Source organism: Pinus tabuliformis, chromosome 6, assembly GCF_031772625.1.
Source record: "Pinus tabuliformis cultivar Carrire ecotype Pingquan chromosome 6, CPIR1, whole genome shotgun sequence".
Classification (NCBI taxonomy): domain Eukaryota; kingdom Viridiplantae; phylum Streptophyta; class Pinopsida; order Pinales; family Pinaceae; genus Pinus; species Pinus tabuliformis.
The window spans coordinates 1,444,435,927-1,444,444,913 of record NC_142292.1 but is presented as its reverse complement, the minus strand read 5'-3'; the positions used below and the strand labels follow the sequence as shown (position 1 = coordinate 1,444,444,913).

At 35.7% G+C, this 8,987-nt stretch overlaps 1 pseudogene; it reads right to left on the bottom strand.

Annotated features, from left to right (window-relative positions):
- Positions 1-3,671: 3,671 nt before the first annotated feature.
- Positions 3,672-4,115, bottom strand: LOC149264048 (cytochrome P450 78A4 pseudogene; annotated as a pseudogene).
- Between the last annotated feature and the right edge of the window lie 4,872 nt (positions 4,116-8,987).

The following is an 8,987-nucleotide window of genomic DNA, read 5'->3' as shown; positions in this document are numbered from 1 at the left end:
TCCAAACCAAATAACCAGAAGTTGTAGAGCACATCCGGGCCAGGCGACGAGGGAAATGAGCCAAATGTCGACGATGGGGGTAGGTCTCGTTACCCTAACAGATCCAGATGAGCTCAGAACCGTCCGATGTGAGGTCAGAAGATCAACGATGTACATTCTTTAGCACAAGCTCCAAGATCTTCTGTCAGAGCACGGAGACAGTAGGAGGTTTAACACCACGTACGAGGCAACGATGGCACACTGACAAGAAGTATGGATACAGTGTACAACTAGCTAGGATAATCAATTCAAAGTGCTAAGGTGGAGAGCCACATTCCCAGCCGTCTTGAATTCCTCCATGCCTGACTAAAATATATGATAACTTAATACATAACTACCATAGAAAAAACCATTGTATTATGTATTCATGTCAACCCATGCAAGAGAAGTATGGTAAATATCCATTATGATAAATACAAGGAATTGGTAAAGGTATTGAATATCGATGCCAAACAATGCCATGTGACTAGACAATTAACCATTGATAAGTACATTATAGAATTATTTAATTGATGTTCTGAATATAAGTATAAGGGAGATAGTACAATAGAATAAATTCTTATGACTTCACTCTCTTAATGATTACATCATTGTAAAGGAATTTACACAGTATTAAGGTATATATATATATTTTTTAATTTTTTTTTTATGGTGACATGTTACAACATCAAGTTACTCATCTTTGGGATACATGGGAATTTTCCCTTTTTTTTGCAGATGAGCACGGAGGCGATTACTTCTTTGAAGGAGAGAAGCAGGTCTAGCTAGTATGCCATAGTAGCCTATATTGGCAGAAGTACCAATCCCAACTCCCTGCCAATTTCAAGAAGCTTCTACTAGTTCAACTGAGAAATTTGGCTAGATCTAGATATAACAACACGATATTTTGATTTTGTTGTATGACCAGGGTTCGAATCCCAGTTGGAACACAATTACCTCAGATTTTATTTTGTGATTTTCAGCAACCTCGATATTTGATTTCATTGTATGACCAGGGTTCGAATTTATGCCCCAAAACCATATAAATCACGGCTTTTTAAATTTATACAACAACAACCCATAGGAGGTGACAAGTGGCAGATGTTAATAGGTATCGGAGAAATGGATATCAAAACTTTTAACAATGGAAATAATATAAAACTTGCAATGTAAAGAAGTCTCGATGAGGAGCGGATGTGATATCAACATTAAACTATTGTTTATATGCTCATAGAATCTGGAGCAATATCAGAAATTAGAGGTTTAAGATATCGAGCTTTTACAATTGTTACCATTTAAAAGCTCCAATATGTAGGCAGACGCGATATTCCAATTAGACCATCATTGATATTCCTATCAGGTCCGACATATTGGAGCCTGATAGATATCAGAAGTCGAAGTGGGGGGCGCATTGGGGTATTGATGATCAGGGAGATATGAATATCAGAGATAAGAGATTGGAGGGATATGAATATCGAAGATCGGAGGGATTGACATATTGGAGATCAGAGGGATTGACATATCAGAGTTTTTTTAAATGTGTTTCAAAAGGAAATCTCTAATATGCATTACCTTTGATATGCGGGAGCAGAAACAATGACGTGGCATGTGGGTCCTCCGACAACCGCTTTATGGATTGGACTTTGAATATCAGGGATTTCAAATGAATTCCTTCGATATCAAAGCTCCGATATATTAATATGTGCACCACTTGTTTTTTATTTAAGGCTTAAATCATATGAATGATTCTTGGTCTCGGGGGCTATGTATAGAATAAAAATAAAATATTTACAGTTGAAAATTAATTATCTACAAATAAATAAATTTATGAAATGAAACTAATGTACAATTTATAGATTTTAATAGGCAAAGGCAGTGAAAAATATCCAATCTTCAATTAGGCACCATTTACAAATCAGACAACTAAATGAGATCAAACGAGTTTTTATAGGAAGACAAAAACAATTCAAACTCATTGAAGCAATCCAAACTTAGAAAATCAGAAAGCAACATGACCTAGATTCAATCAAAAGGTCCCAATAATGATAATTAAGTGAATAATGGGGGGGGGTGTGTTTTTACCACAACAATGATGACACATTGGGAAGAACCATTTATCTCTGGTTTATTATTAATAAAATTCTAAAAGGAAATGGAGCAAGGCTGAATAAAATGAAAATGCTAAGATTCAGACTCTATGAAATCCCTCAAAATAGAGTTTAATCATTTCATGTCTGTACAGATGGATCTGATCTCACTACAGTAGTGAAAATGAGTCTTAACTCCTATACAAATACTCTGCCTCTTTTCTCTCGGATTCGAATCCCCCTTTCTCACAATTAGAGATGGGTATTTATACATAGTGGAAATATTGATAGTCCCCATCTATTTCTCAAAAACTAAGTTAATTAAATGAAAATGAAACAAAATGATTCCTTCGATTGGGGTTCAGGCCAAATGTAGATGGCCACAGTTGAGAAAAATTCCCAGTTTAGTTTTCTCTCTAGTAAGTTTGTTCAACTTGTTTCAAACTGATAGGTGGAATTCAACTACTTCAACAACTTCTGTTTATTAAAAAAAATGTTTGCCACATGGAGGAGTTTCTTTGGAAATATTGACTGGATTTATTCATCATGATCATCGGGCATGGAAGCTTATCTGTCAAAAGAAAACATAATTAGTTTGTTTTGTAATGCGATTTTTCCTTTTTAAATGTCAAAAAACAAACTTAAACCATAAAATGTGAAGAACTATATTTATGCCCCAAAACCATATAAATCACGACTTTTTATATTTATACTACAAACACCCATAGGAAGTGACAAATGACAGATATTAACATGTATCAGAGAAATGGATATCATAAATTTTAACAATGGTAATAATATAAAACTTGCGATGTAAAGAAGTCTCGATGAGGAGCAGACGCGATATTAACATTAAAGCATTGTTTACATGCTCATCGAATCTAGAGGAATATAGAAAATCAGAGGTTTAAGATATCAGGGACATACAATTGTTACCATTTAAATGTTCTGATATACAGGCAGACACGATATTCTGATTAGACCATTGTTAATATGCATATTGGGTCTGACATATTAGAGCCTAGAAGATATTGGAAGTCAGAGGGGGATGTGCATTGGGATATCGTCGATAGGAAAGATATGAATATCGGAGGGATATGAATATCAAAGATCAGAGATCAGAGGGATTGACATATCGGAGATCAAAGATCGGAGGGATTGACATATCGAAGATTAGAGATTGAAGGGATTGGCATATTAGAGATTGGAGGGATTGGCATATCATAGTTTTTTTAACTGTGTTTCGAAAGGAAATCTCCAATATGCATTACCTCCGACATGTGAGAGAAAAAACATAAATTTTTATTGTCAGAAATGTGTCATGCTCACATTTATAACTTTAATGTGTAGCCCAACATACACAACCAATTATTATTCAAACTCAATACGAACACCGTTCTATCTATCGATCACAATAACCCAAAAGAGACAGAGTCTCACATGACGATGGTCCAGAAAACATACCAATCATAATCGAAATACATAATCAGATATCTACAAATTGAATGATGTCACATAATACCGAGTAATACTCAGAAACAAAACATAAAAATGAGGTGCAATAAGCTAGACAGAGGATTTAATGAAAGGCACCCATACAATGGGAGAAGAATGCAAAGGATGAGTCATTTCACATGACAACTTAAGGACCTCAGACAGATCAACTGGATGTTTAGCATGAGGAATCCATTGAAAATGATGGAGAAACTTAGCCACCCATAGGTTAATAATGGCATGGCCGAGAACCTTCCCTAGACACACACGGCGACCAACACCAAAAGGGGCAAGCCTCAGATTGTTACCCCTTACATCGTCGTCTTCCCTAACTTCTGATGCCACAAACCTATCCGGACGGAACTCATGAGGTGGTTCCGAAATATTGGGGTCATGAGTAATCGAGCACATATTCACCATGGCAGTTGTGCCCACCGGAACACACATTCCATCGCCCATGTTCACATCTTCAGTGGAGAGACGTGCCCATGATAGGAGCGGTCCAAGCTGATGCATTCACAACGCCTCCTTTACCACAACTTGGAGGTAGGGAAACTTAGGGATATATGAATCCTTCATGTTGCAGTCACGCCCCACTACTGCGTCCAACTCTGCCTGAGCTTTCTTCTAGGCATCGAGATTCAACACCAGTTTTTCCATGGTCCACGTCGTCAGCAGAGTCGTCGTGTCCGTTACATCACATCACATATATAAAATGGAGCGCGATGTGGAGGGGAAGGACACTGTTCAAAATTTTGCTAGGGATAACGAATCTAAACAGTATCGTGAGGATAAACCTCACCGTAGAAAAGCCTTTAACTTAATTATTTTTTATTTTTTAAATAATAAAATGAAAAATAAAAATCAAATCAAATCAAAACAATAAAATAAATTCAAAACATTTATTTATTTTTATTTCTCCTTTGCCACCACCACGCCACCAAATACTAAATATTACATTTTGTATAAATTCTCTTTTAAATTCACACAAATTTAAATATGATTTAAACTTAAATGAGTTTTACGCCATGTTCCACCCTCTTTTTTAAGTGATTTCTTATGATGCACCTCTATATTAATTTATTTAAATTATGCTTAACCATATCATAAATTTAATAAAAATGTAATGTAAATTTTTTTAATTATTTAATTTTATTATAGTTTAATATTAAAAATTTAATAAAAATATTTTAAAAATAAAAATATTATCATTATCTAAAATTTTTAGATAATATAAATTTTCAAACAAAAATTAATTTATATTTTTTTCATTAATCATATATAATTCTAATTTTCTATATACAATTGAAACAAATTTGTGATAAAATTCAAAAAACTTCCAACGACAATGACAAGGTACAAGTGGCACTGCCACTAAATTTGAAAATTATTAATTTAAGATTTAAACAACTTCCTAAAGCAAAACCAATTCAAATCATCTAACTTCCTAAAGAAAAACCACTAAATTTGAAAGTTCAAATCATCTCTCAAACAATATGAAAGTAGTGGAAGTAGTCGTTATGATATGTTGGAAATAAGGCCTCCGCCAATGGGTGATCACCATGATAAATGATATTAACATTGATTTCTTGATTCAATTGAAAACATTATAATCAAATCAAAGTGAAGTAATGGTTGGGTTAAGACGGGTGTATGCTGACATTAATGTCTCAAGGCATGAGTGATTGTTATGACATGCGATCTTAGCATTGGCCTTGATTTACCTGACTCACTTGATAAATATAACATCTTTCCCAACTTTATGCTCAATTAAAAAAATGTGAAGTGATATATATATATATATATATATATATATATATATATATATATATATATATATATATATTTAAGGTACTTGATTTTCACATTATATAATTTATCATTGTATATAGATACCTCATGAGTTTTGAAATCCTGCACCTCTCAAGGTACTATTAACATTTAGGATAGCTATTCAATTCCCATGACTTTTTTTACAAATGTTTCTTCCATACTTACTCATTATGGAATTTTTTATTCAAGTTTTAGGGTCAAAGCTAAGTCTCAGTGAACCAAGACATGAGATCCTTTGTTTTTGAATTATTACATCTAATTATTTATATACCAAATTTCATATACATATACATGAATATATGCATATAAACACTTATATAGTTAAAGGTTTAAATTTTTTTTATATACTTGTGTATCTTATCTTTTTCTCCATGCAATTTTCTTGCCACTAATCGTATCAACGTTAGCACATAACTCTTAAGACTCTTGAGGTATTTTATATGTCACTAGTGCAACACTTATATTTTTATAAAATTATTATGGAGTCCTTTGGGTATTTTACGCATTCACCACAAGTTTGTTATGCCACATATCAGATCACAAGTTACACAAACACACACACATACACCCACACACACATATATCTTTGTCCAATGACCATCCACAATGGTTACCACGTAGGGTAGCTTCATGTTGATATGGGTTGGGTGGCTCGTGGTCTACATTATCCACACAAACCCTAGCTAGATGTCATCTTTTGACGATGGTGATTTGGTCTAAGATGATCAATGATGTAGATTATTTAAGTGAAGGTTAGGGTAACTACCTTACCAAGCCCATCTTGTCACTAGTTCATTGTGTTGTTATGCTAGTATTGAATCAATCTCTGCAATTTTTGTGTAAACCCAATTGTAACTAAGAGGATTTTTTCCCCTTTCATTGAGAAAAGCATTGAAAAAATTTGCTTGACCTCAATCTGGGTTCGACTGTTTGGCTTCCCAATGGATTTCTGGGACCCAGAAATCTTGGAAGGAATAGGAAATTCAATTGGAACCTTCGTCAAGGTGGTGGACACAACAAGAAAATGAAGGTACACTTCTTATGCTCGAATATGTGTTTACAAGAAAATAACAGAACCTCTCCCTGATTGCATAGAAGTAGAATATCATGATGAAATATGGCAACAACCATTGGATTATGAGCACATACCATTCAGGTGTAGGAGATGCCATGAATATGGGCACCTATTCAGATCTTGCCCCCAAAACATCCTAGAGAACACTCAGGGAAACAAGAAGGAGGAAGGATCGAGTAAGGAAATGGAAGGAGGCTTTCAGGAGGTCCACAAAAGAAAAAGGAATAAAAAACCGCTGGGTATCCATAAGAGTCCTCAGAAAGAGAAGGAGTAGGAAAACCAAAACAAATTCGCTGTGCTACAAGAGGAGGAAATGGAAGAGGTACTTGTGGAAAGTAGTGAAGAACCAGCTAAGCCAAAACAGAAAGAAAAAGGGAAACAATAGAAATAAATAACAACAGTGGAAGAAAAAGAAGGGGAAATAAATAGAGAGAAAACAGAGCAAAGCCAGATAGATATAGACCCACATAATGAAAATTTTGGCGAAGAGGAACAAGTAATGAAGAGACTACTGCAGGAGTGGAGACACTTGGATGAGAGGTTCATCCTAGAAGACCAAAAACAACTATACAAAGAAATGTTTCAACAATACAAAATAAAACGAGGAACGATAGTGATAAATCAACCAGAGCATCTTGGATCACAGGGTGGACAAGGTCCAGAAATGGGAGCATCAGGTAAAGGAGGAAAAAAAAGGGGCAGAAGATCCATGAGTGAATCCATCCAAATGGTGGGAGAAATGCTCGTTAACTCAGGGAGAGTGGTGCCATTATTGGAGGTATTCCACCAACCAACCAAATTGTTGAAATGATAATCACGACCTGGAACATAAGAGGTCTGAACAGTAAAGGGAAACAGAGATACCTCAAAGAAAGATTGAGGAAAGATAAACCCAGGGTTATGATACTGCAAGAAACCAAGATCAGTGAATTAAAACTGAAGGAGATCATGGGAAACTTCAGGCCAAGGTACGAGTTAGTAGGATAAGATGCCATGGGAAGTGCAGGAGGATTGGCCATATTATGGAACCTAGAAGAAGTTTGTTTCGAAAATGTGCCAAGAATACTTTCTGGAAAATTTAGAAATATTGGATCCAAAGAATGGATCCTTCTTTCAGGGGTCTATGGTCCTCATATCCTAGGAGAAAGGAAAAATTTCATTAGCAACCTAACAAAAGTGAGTGGTTTGTACCAAAATATTCCATGGATCATAGGAGGGGACTTCAATATGATTAAGTCCCTAAATGAAAAAAGAGGAGGAGTGTGCAGGGTGGATGCAGACATGGAACTGTTTGAGGATACCATAAATGACCAGAGGCTAGTGGATATCACAACTACTAATGGGACTCATACCTGGAATAATAGAAGAGGGGGCAGACATCAAATTGCCTCAAGATTAGATAGATTCCTAATATCTGAAGAGATAGTAAGCAGAGATATTTTTGTGGAAGCGATGATATTACCTGGGATGGGATCGGACCACTGGCCGGTGAGATTGGAGATTGAACTCAAATCTAGCCCTAAAAATCGACCATTCCAATTTGAAGCTTTCTAGCTCAGAGATCCTAAGTTTATAAACAAGGTAGAGGAATGGTGGAAACAGAGTGAACAAAGGGGAAGGAATAGAATGCAAACGTTCCAGTGCAAGTTAAAGGAAATAAAGCAAAAAATAAAGGAATGGAACCAAAAGGAATTTGGGAACATAATAAAGGATCAACAATAGTTAAATCAAAAGATGAAGGTAATTCAACAAGAAATTATAAGGGAAGGGAGAAGTGAAGACTTAGCAGCAGAAGAGGGTAGATTGGTTAGCCAAATAGAGGAACGAAGGAAGCAGGAAGAAATTTTATGGTGGCAGAAGTCAAGAGTGAATTGGTTAAGGGAGGGAGAAAGGAACACTAAATTTTTCCACAAAGCAATGATACAACATAGGTAGAGAAACAAAATTTTCTCCCTGAAAAATGAAGAAGGCATGTGACAAACCCAGCATGAGGAAATGGAGGAAACCCTAGTGAGACATTTCAAAGAACTTTTAACGGAACCTCAGGAGGAAAGACAGGAGGCAACAAGTAGAATATGCAACCAGATCCCCAAGTTAATAACCAGAGAGCAAAACCTTGCATTAATGAGAGCAATCATAATAGAGGAGGTTGAGGAAGTGGTGCAGCGACTGAAGAGAAATAAGGCCCCCGGATCGGATGGCTTTATGGCGGAATTCTATCAAGCAACCTTGAAATTCATAGGCAATGACATCTTAGCGGTGGTGGAAGAATCCAGAAGGAACCAAAAGGTATGTCTAGGTCTAAATGCTACCCTCCTATCTCTCATACCTAAATCCTCTAAGTTAGACGAGCCGCAAGGATTTAGACCTATTGCTCTTTGTAATGTTATTTATAAAATTATCTCTACACTGATAGCTAAGAGATTGAAACCGATTCTTCCAAGCATTATATCCCCAGAACAAACAGGTTTTGTAGAAGG